This window comes from Rhinopithecus roxellana, chromosome 13 (genome assembly GCF_007565055.1).
Source record: "Rhinopithecus roxellana isolate Shanxi Qingling chromosome 13, ASM756505v1, whole genome shotgun sequence".
NCBI classification, from domain to species: Eukaryota; Metazoa; Chordata; class Mammalia; order Primates; family Cercopithecidae; genus Rhinopithecus; species Rhinopithecus roxellana.
In genome coordinates this window covers 65147694-65156783 of record NC_044561.1, presented here as the reverse complement: position 1 = coordinate 65156783, position 9090 = coordinate 65147694, and the positions used below count along the sequence as shown (strand labels likewise).

Here is a 9090-nt window from a genome sequence, read left to right as displayed (position 1 = left end):
AATTGTGTTTTGTTACATGAATCATGATCTATAATTTTACTATATATTAGAAATTAGTTCATAAACCTTCTTCTCCAGAATATGGCATTTATTCTGAAGACATCATATATAATTTGTGTAAGTGAGCTATGAAACATATATGAGAGGAAATATAATGCAAATAAGATGACTATACAATTATGCAATAAAGGACAGTAAACAGGTTGATAACAGTTGAGAGAAAGAGGAAAGGAAAAGAGATGTGTTTTCCATGGAATACTATGCAGCCACAAAAAAGGATGAGTTCATGTCCTTTGTAGGGATATGGATGTAGCTGGAAACCATCATTCTCAGCAAACTATCGCAAGAACAGAAAACCAAACACCGCATGTTCTCACTCATAGGTGGGAATTGAACAATGAGAACACACGGACACAGGAAGGGGAACATCACACACTGGGGCCTGTTGTGGGGTGGGGAGAGGGGGGAGGGGGAGGGATAGCATTAGGAGATATACCTAATGTAAATGACGAGTTAACGGGTGCAGCACACCAACATGGCACATGTATACATATGTAACAAACCTGCACGTGGTGCACATGTACCCTAGAACTTAAAGCATAATAAAAAATAAATAGATAAATAAATAAATAAAAAGAGCCACAGGTCAAAAAAAAAAAAAAAAAAAAGAAAAGAGATGTGTTTGAAAGACAACAAAATGTTGAGCTCTTAAGGCTATCACATACCTTTCTGTCACCAATTAACCTTTAGACTTCTATTTCAAGAAGTCACTTGTTGGAACAAAGATTCTACAGAAGCAATTGACAGATTTTGTTTTCCAGAAGTTACTAAACAAAGTCAATTATAGCAGAGTGGCCCCAGAGACCCACAATGTGTGATATTTACCTGTCAGTTGGCAACAAATCTTATTGCTGAAGGAAAGTAGGGTAGTATTAACCCAGGGCCTACCACAGCATAATGAACCCGATATTATAATTTTTGAAGGACTGGGATGAGGCACAGGTGGAAGAGGAATGATTGTGTTATGCTCTACTTTTAGCACTTGAACAGAATGCAGGAACTAGTAATTACGAAGATTTAGTGGTTGACTGGCTTCTGTGTGTCTTGGAAGTCTTAAATAAAAAGGTTTCTGTGGGCCAAATAGCAACTCAAGGCATGTCGTGGAAGCCAGAAGGCCTCTGTGGCAGAGTTTAATGAGACATTCAACTTTGACAGTCATAGAGCAGAGTACTACAAATCAGCCTGCAGATTTAACCATAATGATAAAGAATCATAAATTTTTTTAAAACATAGAGGTTTGACAGATCTTGTAAAACTGAAACTAGGGCCTGGTAGGGAATGAGGGACAGACTTGGATCACTGCGTGTGAGTCATTTGAATCCGCAGATCCCCTGAAGCTCTTAGGGCTGGTACAAGCAACACAGACCTCATTGCTGAAAGACAGAAGCCTCCTCTTGCCTGGAGGACCTTAGACACACTTCCCTGATGCATATCTTATACACTTACCTATCAGAGAAGAATTAGAATAATATTCCAAAGAGAAACTGCTGGGGTAGCAACCAAGGTGCCGTGGTCCACAATGATCCATAGTGATTACTAGTACACTATAATGCTCTGAGGGGTAAGATAGATGTTCATATGACACATTATTGTTTAACTTATACAAGCAAAAGAAACTCAGTATCTGTTATTGCTGCTTCAATAGAAAAATCATGATCACTACCATTTATCACCTGCAAAGGATTATTATTTCAAGAAACTCTTGTACCATAAATATTCCTCTACTGTATTCTAGAAAATTGTGACTTGACTGTTTACCTGACTACTGTCCATTAGAAAAAGAATAATACCTATTTTTTTTGATGAATGGACGCAGATACCAAGGTCTCCAAAATGTTATCATGTCCACTCCTTGCTCCCGACCTGTTTGATTTAGGATTTAAGAAGGTCAGGTGATAAACAGATTCCTAGTTCTAGTATATCTCACAATAGGTTCAATGGGCCAGTGGTCTTACCCTCTGGCTATTTACCTTTTTCTTAGATGTATAACTGGTATTAGTCTGCTTAGCAATTGGCTAAACTCTCACAAGGATCCCTAACTTGTGACAGTTATGTCCAGAAAAGCTAAGTGAAGCAGCACCTGACATTTCATTCCCCAGATGGAAGAGTAAATCAGAAGCATTACTGCACCCATAGAGGAATTTAGAGATCATTGCTACCCTTAAAGACTTATGATGGTTATCCCCATTATATCAACACTGAATTCCCTAATTTCAGCTAGTTTCCCTACACACATGTGCTAAGAAGCCCTCAACTGAATAATTGAGTGAGACTCAACAGATCTCTGCAGTCTGCTTTCTGTAGAAATCTCTCCTCCCTAGTATCCCTCCCTGTGAATGCTAGGTAGGTGCCTTAACTTACCCAGGCTCACAGCTTGATCTACTTAGCTCGCAGAGTGTTCAGGATTGTGCCTGGGTTCTGCTCCTTCCTGTCTCATGTCCTGGAAATTTTCTGCAGCCAGTAAGTTGTAGCAATCATAGGTCTCACCTACTCTCTCTCCCATGGATCACTGCCCTTTATTGCCTGCTGTTGCTTCATATTTTGTCCATTTTTTTTCTTGGTTTGTTTCAAGTAGAATCAGAAATATGGCCTCTGTTATTCTGTCTTGGCTGGAAGAGGAAGTTGGTGATTGGGTTGATATAGTGTGAGATATGAATGGCTGTGAGTGGTCCATGTGGTGTGTGTCAGAATCTTTAGTGCCTTGAAAATATACTCTCTGCCCAGGTCTCTAATTCCCTCTGCTGTGTTAGCAAGTTCCTGTGCAGGCTTTTTCTGAAGTCACCTGGCCCACAAACGGGCCCGTTGGGAAATACAAGGACGTTATTGCCTTTCAGAGAGGGAAATTTATTCTCAATAATTGGAGAATGAGAATTAGTGGTAAAATATGCTAGTCTTTTATCCACGGCAGAGTCTTTAATTAAATCTACACTGACACTGAGAGTGTCCATTGAGAGTGACTCCCGTTCTCCACGGTAGCTTCTAGCTCAGTGACACACATTTTGTTTTTCTTCTCCTCTCTCTCATTCTCCTAGAAGCCTCATTCTTATTTCCTTAGAGCATATCCCGAACAAGTTACTTACAGCCAAATCTTTGTCTTAACCTCTGCTTTTAGAGAGAATCCAAGATAAGATATCACATAATTTAGTATTTATGTTACATTGTATCAAAAAATCTTGAGACGTCACTAGAAAAGGAGTGAATGTCACTCCAAGATGCGTATTACGATATACAGAGCAATACTCTTCCTTTTTGGAAGGAGAGAATGATCAAGTCTTTATTATAGAAAATGGATAACATCCCATAAAAGAGACAGGAAATAGTTGCCTCGTGTAAGGCTGAAGAATGATTTTATAACTGCTGTTACTCGAGAATTTTAAATTGGCAAAAGGGGTGTGTATGAACCCTCCACTGATAAAGGGGTGGGTTTTCTTATATTGCCTGTTGTCAATTATCATCGCCTCGACCTCTCCCCTGAGATATCATATGACTTTCATGGGTAAAGCTGAAAACTTCATTTCCCAGAGTCCTTTCTTCTGTAGTTCTAGACAAAGTCAGTTTATGGGAGGCATTCACAAAAAATTTAGAAGTCAGAAGAGAGAGAAGATTTAGAAATAAGAAGAGAAATAGAGGTCATCATCATTTGGAGGCAGTTGCAGAAGTGGGGTTCACTATGACTTCACATCAGACTTGATGAGAGCATTTATATTGATGCTTCAGATTGAGATATTTGTGAGCTCTGAAATTTAAGATTTACAATAATTTCTGAGAACCACGAGAGCAACCGTGTTGTTGTTGCAGACTGAAAACATGAGTGATGACTTTGCTCCTCTTTGTTCCAGCAATGACTGAGTAAACCTGTACTTCTTTTCATTTAAGCCCTTCATGTATGAACATAGAGGAGCTTCTGATTTCTGGCTGATTGCTACAAGGGGCCATGCAGTAGTGCAAGTCTATCTGCTTCCACTTTTGTTGCCACTCCCTAATGCCCACAGCAGTCAAAGATGTCTACAATAGAATTTTGATCAGATCACAAACCTGATTTTAAAAAAAGAACTCCTTAATGACATTCAAATTTTATAATAACTTATTTTAGTTTCAGGGGTACATGTTCAGATTGATTCCATAGATAAATTGTACACCATGTTAGTTTTGTGTACATATTTCATCGCCCAGGTACAGCAATCTCATTATTGGGTATATACCCAAAAGAATAATGACATTCAATTGATTGGAGAATAAGGTCTTGTAGGAATTTGCCTGTGATCACCTCTTCAAGTTGTAGTGAACCACTGTCTTCAAGATATTTACAATAAAGCCATCCCATTTTCTCTCAGTTTTAAAAACATACTAAACTCCTTTCATACACAGAACAACCAGCTTTCCTTTTTTAAACCTAATTTTTATCACCTCCTGTTCTTTGTATCTAATTCCTACTTGTTTTTCTTATCTCAACTAATAAATCACCTTCTTAGAGAAGTCTAACTCCGAAGAATATAATCCCTGCCTATTGTACGGTATAATCTCATTGTGTTTATCACAAATGTAATTAAGTCTTTGTATATATATTTCTATAGAAAATAATTAGTTACTTAAAGAGAGATATCATGTCAGTCTGGTTTACTTTTTCATTTCTACCATATTGCCATATTTTCTTTTTTAATTTTATTTTTAATTGACAAATAATAATTGTAAATATTTTAAAATAATGTTATAACATACATATATATTGTAGAATGCTTAAATCTGGTTAATTACAATATTCATTATCATTATTTATTTGTTGGTAAAACATGAGAAAAGCTGAGTGTTGGGAGAGAAACTGAGGCAGGGCTTGCATGTCTGCTAGACTTGCTGGCTCCTTGCTTCTAGCACTCCCATCATCTCAAGTAGCCATATGTTTCTCATTCACCTGATACCCTATTTCCTTTCAACCCCTACATCCTCACCACCTGTTCTTTGTTTGATCACCAATAAATAGCTTGGGCCCCAAGAGTTCAGAGCCTTTGCAGCCTGCAAACTCGCGACGGCCCCCTGGTCCCACTTTCTCTCTCAAACTATCTTTTTCTCATTCCTTTGACTCTGCCAGACTTCTTCACCCCCACTATCTGGTGTTGGGTCTGATCACCTCAACAAAAATCTACTTTTTTAGTCATTTTAAAATATACACTATATTATTATTATTAAATATAATTACCATGCTGTGCAGTCGATCACTAGAGCTTTTTCCTCTTGTCAGTCTAACTAATACTTTGTACCCTCTGACTAGTATCACAACAACTTTGAATAAAAGGTGAAATCATATCAAGAATCTGTTCTAACCACAGTGATATAAAATTAGAAATTAAAAAAAAAAACAAAAGAAACTTTGAAAACTATGCAACGACATGAAAATTAAACAACATGCTTCTGAATAACCAATGGATCAATAAATAAATTAAGAAGAAAATTAAAATACTTTTTAAGAAAAATGAAAATGGAAACACAACATACAAAAATCTATGAGATATAGCAAAAGCAGTACTAAGAAAAACGCTTATAACAATAAATGCATATCTCACAAAATAGACCCCAAATAAACAATATAACATTGCACCTGAGAGAACTAAGGGAACTAAAAAAACAAGAAAAAACCAAAGCTAAAAGTAGTACAAGAAAATAAATAATGAAGATCAGAACAGAAATGAAGGAAATTGAGACCAATAAAAACACAAAAGGTCAACAAATGAAAAAGTTGCTTTTCTGAAAAGAAAAACAAACTCAACAAATGATTAGCTAGGCTAATTAAGTAAAAAAGGAGAGAAAATCAAAATAAATCAAATCAGAGCAAAGAAAGGAAACATTACAACTCATACCGTAGAAATTCAAAAGATCATTAGAGACTGTTAGGAACAACTTATATCAACAAATTGAAAAACCTGGAAAAAATGGGATAAACTCCTGGACACACACAACATATAATGATTGAACCATGAAGAAATAAGAAATGTGAACAGATCTAAAATAAGCAATGAGATTGAAGCAGCAATAAAATAATTTTCCATCAAAGAAAATAGAAGACCTGATGAATTCACTGCTGAATTCTATTTAAAAAACCGTTATGTCATTCAAACTATTTGAAAAAAAATGAGAAGATAATATTTCCAATCTCATTCTAATAGGCAAGAATCATCCTAATATCAAAACACAACAAAAAAAGAAAATGATAGGCCAGTATCTGTGATGAACCTACATGCAAAAATTAGTAACAAAATACTAACAAACAGAATTCAACAACACATTAAAAAGTTTATTCACCATGATTAAGTAGGATTGATCTCGAGGAGACAAGAATAGTTTAACATATGCAAGTCAATAAAAATGACACATCACATCACCAGAATCAAAGATAAAAAAAAATGATTATTTCAATAGATGCTGAAAAAGCATTAAATGAAATTCAACATTCCCATATTACAAAATCTTTCAAAAATTGAACTTAACATGATAAAAGCTACGTAGGACAAACCCACAACGAATATCATACTATTGAGAAATAGAAAATGAGAATGGAAGAACAGGTAATGAGAAAAATGAAAACCTTTCTTCTAAGATTTGGAACGAGAAAAAGAATCCCCACTTTCACCGCTTTTATTCAATATAGTCCAGGAAGTTCTAGCCAGAGCAATTAGGCAAGAGGAAAAAAAATCACAACATCAATATTAGAAAGGAAGAAATCAAATTTTCTTCATTTACAAATGACGTTATCTTGTATTTAGAAAAACCCAAAAACTCCACCAAAATATTACAAATAATAGATGAATCAGTAGAGTTGCAGGGTACAAAATCAACACACAAAAATTGGTAGCATATATATGTACTAACAAATCAGTCTGAAAAGTATTAATAAAGCAATCCCAGGAGTTGAAAGGGTCTGCACTGGTAACCAATATTTCCCACATCTCTCATCATGTCCATCCATGCATCCAAGTCTGGTACAGTGTTAAGGATCTTGGAAGCACTGCCAACATGTCTTATATTGAAGAAACCCCTAACCAATTCCTAGATGTAAACTTTCATGAGAACCAGAAGTCTGTGGAAGTGACAAAAAGTGACCTCAGAAATTTATTGTCTGAGGTCAATCGGTATCTTATTTGTGATTGTTCAGGGGTTTCAAGATTACCAGTTCAAATAAACAATAGATGAAGTTCTAAAGGATTTTTTTGAAGACTTGGCAAGAAAAATCATATGGTCAAACCCTTTAAAAGTATGAAAAATTAATGCCAGTCCTAAGGAAAAAAATATGACAAAAAAGAAATTAGAATTTAAGTGAAGTAAGATTGAAATGGGCAAGAAGTCAAAATATATGAGAGAGATGTTAAAAAACATTCACTAACAATGTTTTAGATTCACATATCTTCAATTACTATGAAACTCCAGCTACCAATAGAGGAGATATCAATATTAGTAGGTGATTATTTGGCATCTTGCAAAGATGACACTAACGAAAGCTCAAAATATGAACCTGAGCCTCAAGAGCTACAGTTTAGAGTCACATGCAACAGGGCAGGAAAAAATATTGCTTGACCTCAAATGAGGTCACAGAACATTTTGAGGGTGCTGTTCAAGATTAATTTAAGTGGAAGGCTGATATGACCAACTTTGACATGAAAGTTTTTTTAAACATCCATGATAATGAAATTATTGTGGACATTGCATTTACTGAAGAGAGTCTCCACTGAAGTAATATCATACATTTTGGACCTATTACTGTTAGATCAACTCTTGCTTATAACAGGATCTGGATCTGTGATCCTCTGTCCTATGATATAATAGTCAATTCAATTTGTGAAAGAGGGGCAATACCAATGCAGGGAGCTATGGAGTAATCTGACTACTACCATATTGTTGGTGATAATAATCCACTGGCTGTGAATAGAGGAGCAAATAACATAAAATCTTTATTGACCAAGAGAAGACAAATTAAAGAAGGCAAACCATCCCGGGGTTTGCCCATAGAGGCTGTTCAATGGGATATCTGAAGTATGCCATTGAGAACTGGCTCTGTGGAAATTATTGTAACAGATTTGCCATTTGGAAAAAAAGATGGGAGGATCCAAAAAGAGAAACCGGAACATTTACCCATCTTGCCTACGGAAGATAATCTGTGTCTGTATGACTACAACAGGCTGAGCTGTACTACTTACTCAGGACATGAAATGCTTTACCAAGGTATTATCTGGAATGTGATATGTACAGCAAAAGGCAAATACAGACTGGATGTATATTGGGGGTTTTCATGCTGTGGTTTATGTACTGATACATATGCCTCAAGCTTTTGTTTATCTTTCAGAACAAGATGGAGGAAGAGGAAGTCCTTGTTGATTCCCCAAAATGAAGATGACTAATAGCATTTGTACTTCCCCAAAATGGAAATTTTAGCATGACTCTGAGAGAAAAATAGTGTTAACTAAAGTGCAGTCTGCATGCTTTAATCCTGTTCAAAGCTCTTTACCCTGGTGAGCCAAAGGTGTGAATTACAAAACACTGCTAAAAGAAATCAGAGATAACACAAACAAATGGAAAAACATTCCATGTTCATGGATAAGAAGACTCAATATTGTTAAAATATAGACATATTGCCCAAAGCAATTTACAGATTCAATGCTATTCCTATCAAACTACCATTGACATTCTTCATAGAATTAGAAAAAAAAATTATAAAATTTATATGAAACCAAAAAGCAGCCCAAATATCCAAGGCAATCCTAAGCAAAAGAACAAAGCTGGAGGAATCACGTTGACCAACTTCAAACTGTACTACAGGGCTACAGTAACCAAAACGGAACAGAATAGAACTGGTATAAAAACTGAAACAGGACAAATGAAACAAAATAGAGAACCCAGAAATAATGTCAGACATCTACAACTATCTGATCTTAGACAACATCGACAAAAATAAGCAATGGGAAAGAACTTTCTATTCAGTAAATGTTGCTGGTATAACTGGCTAGCCATATGCAGAAGATTGAAACTGGACTCCTTCCTTGCACC

General features: G+C 35.8%; 1 pseudogene; it reads left to right on the top strand.

Moving 5' to 3' along the window:
• The first annotated feature begins 7065 nt into the window (after positions 1 to 7065).
• On the top strand, positions 7066 to 8421 carry LOC104658574 (annotated as a pseudogene).
• Positions 8422 to 9090: the final 669 nt, after the last annotated feature.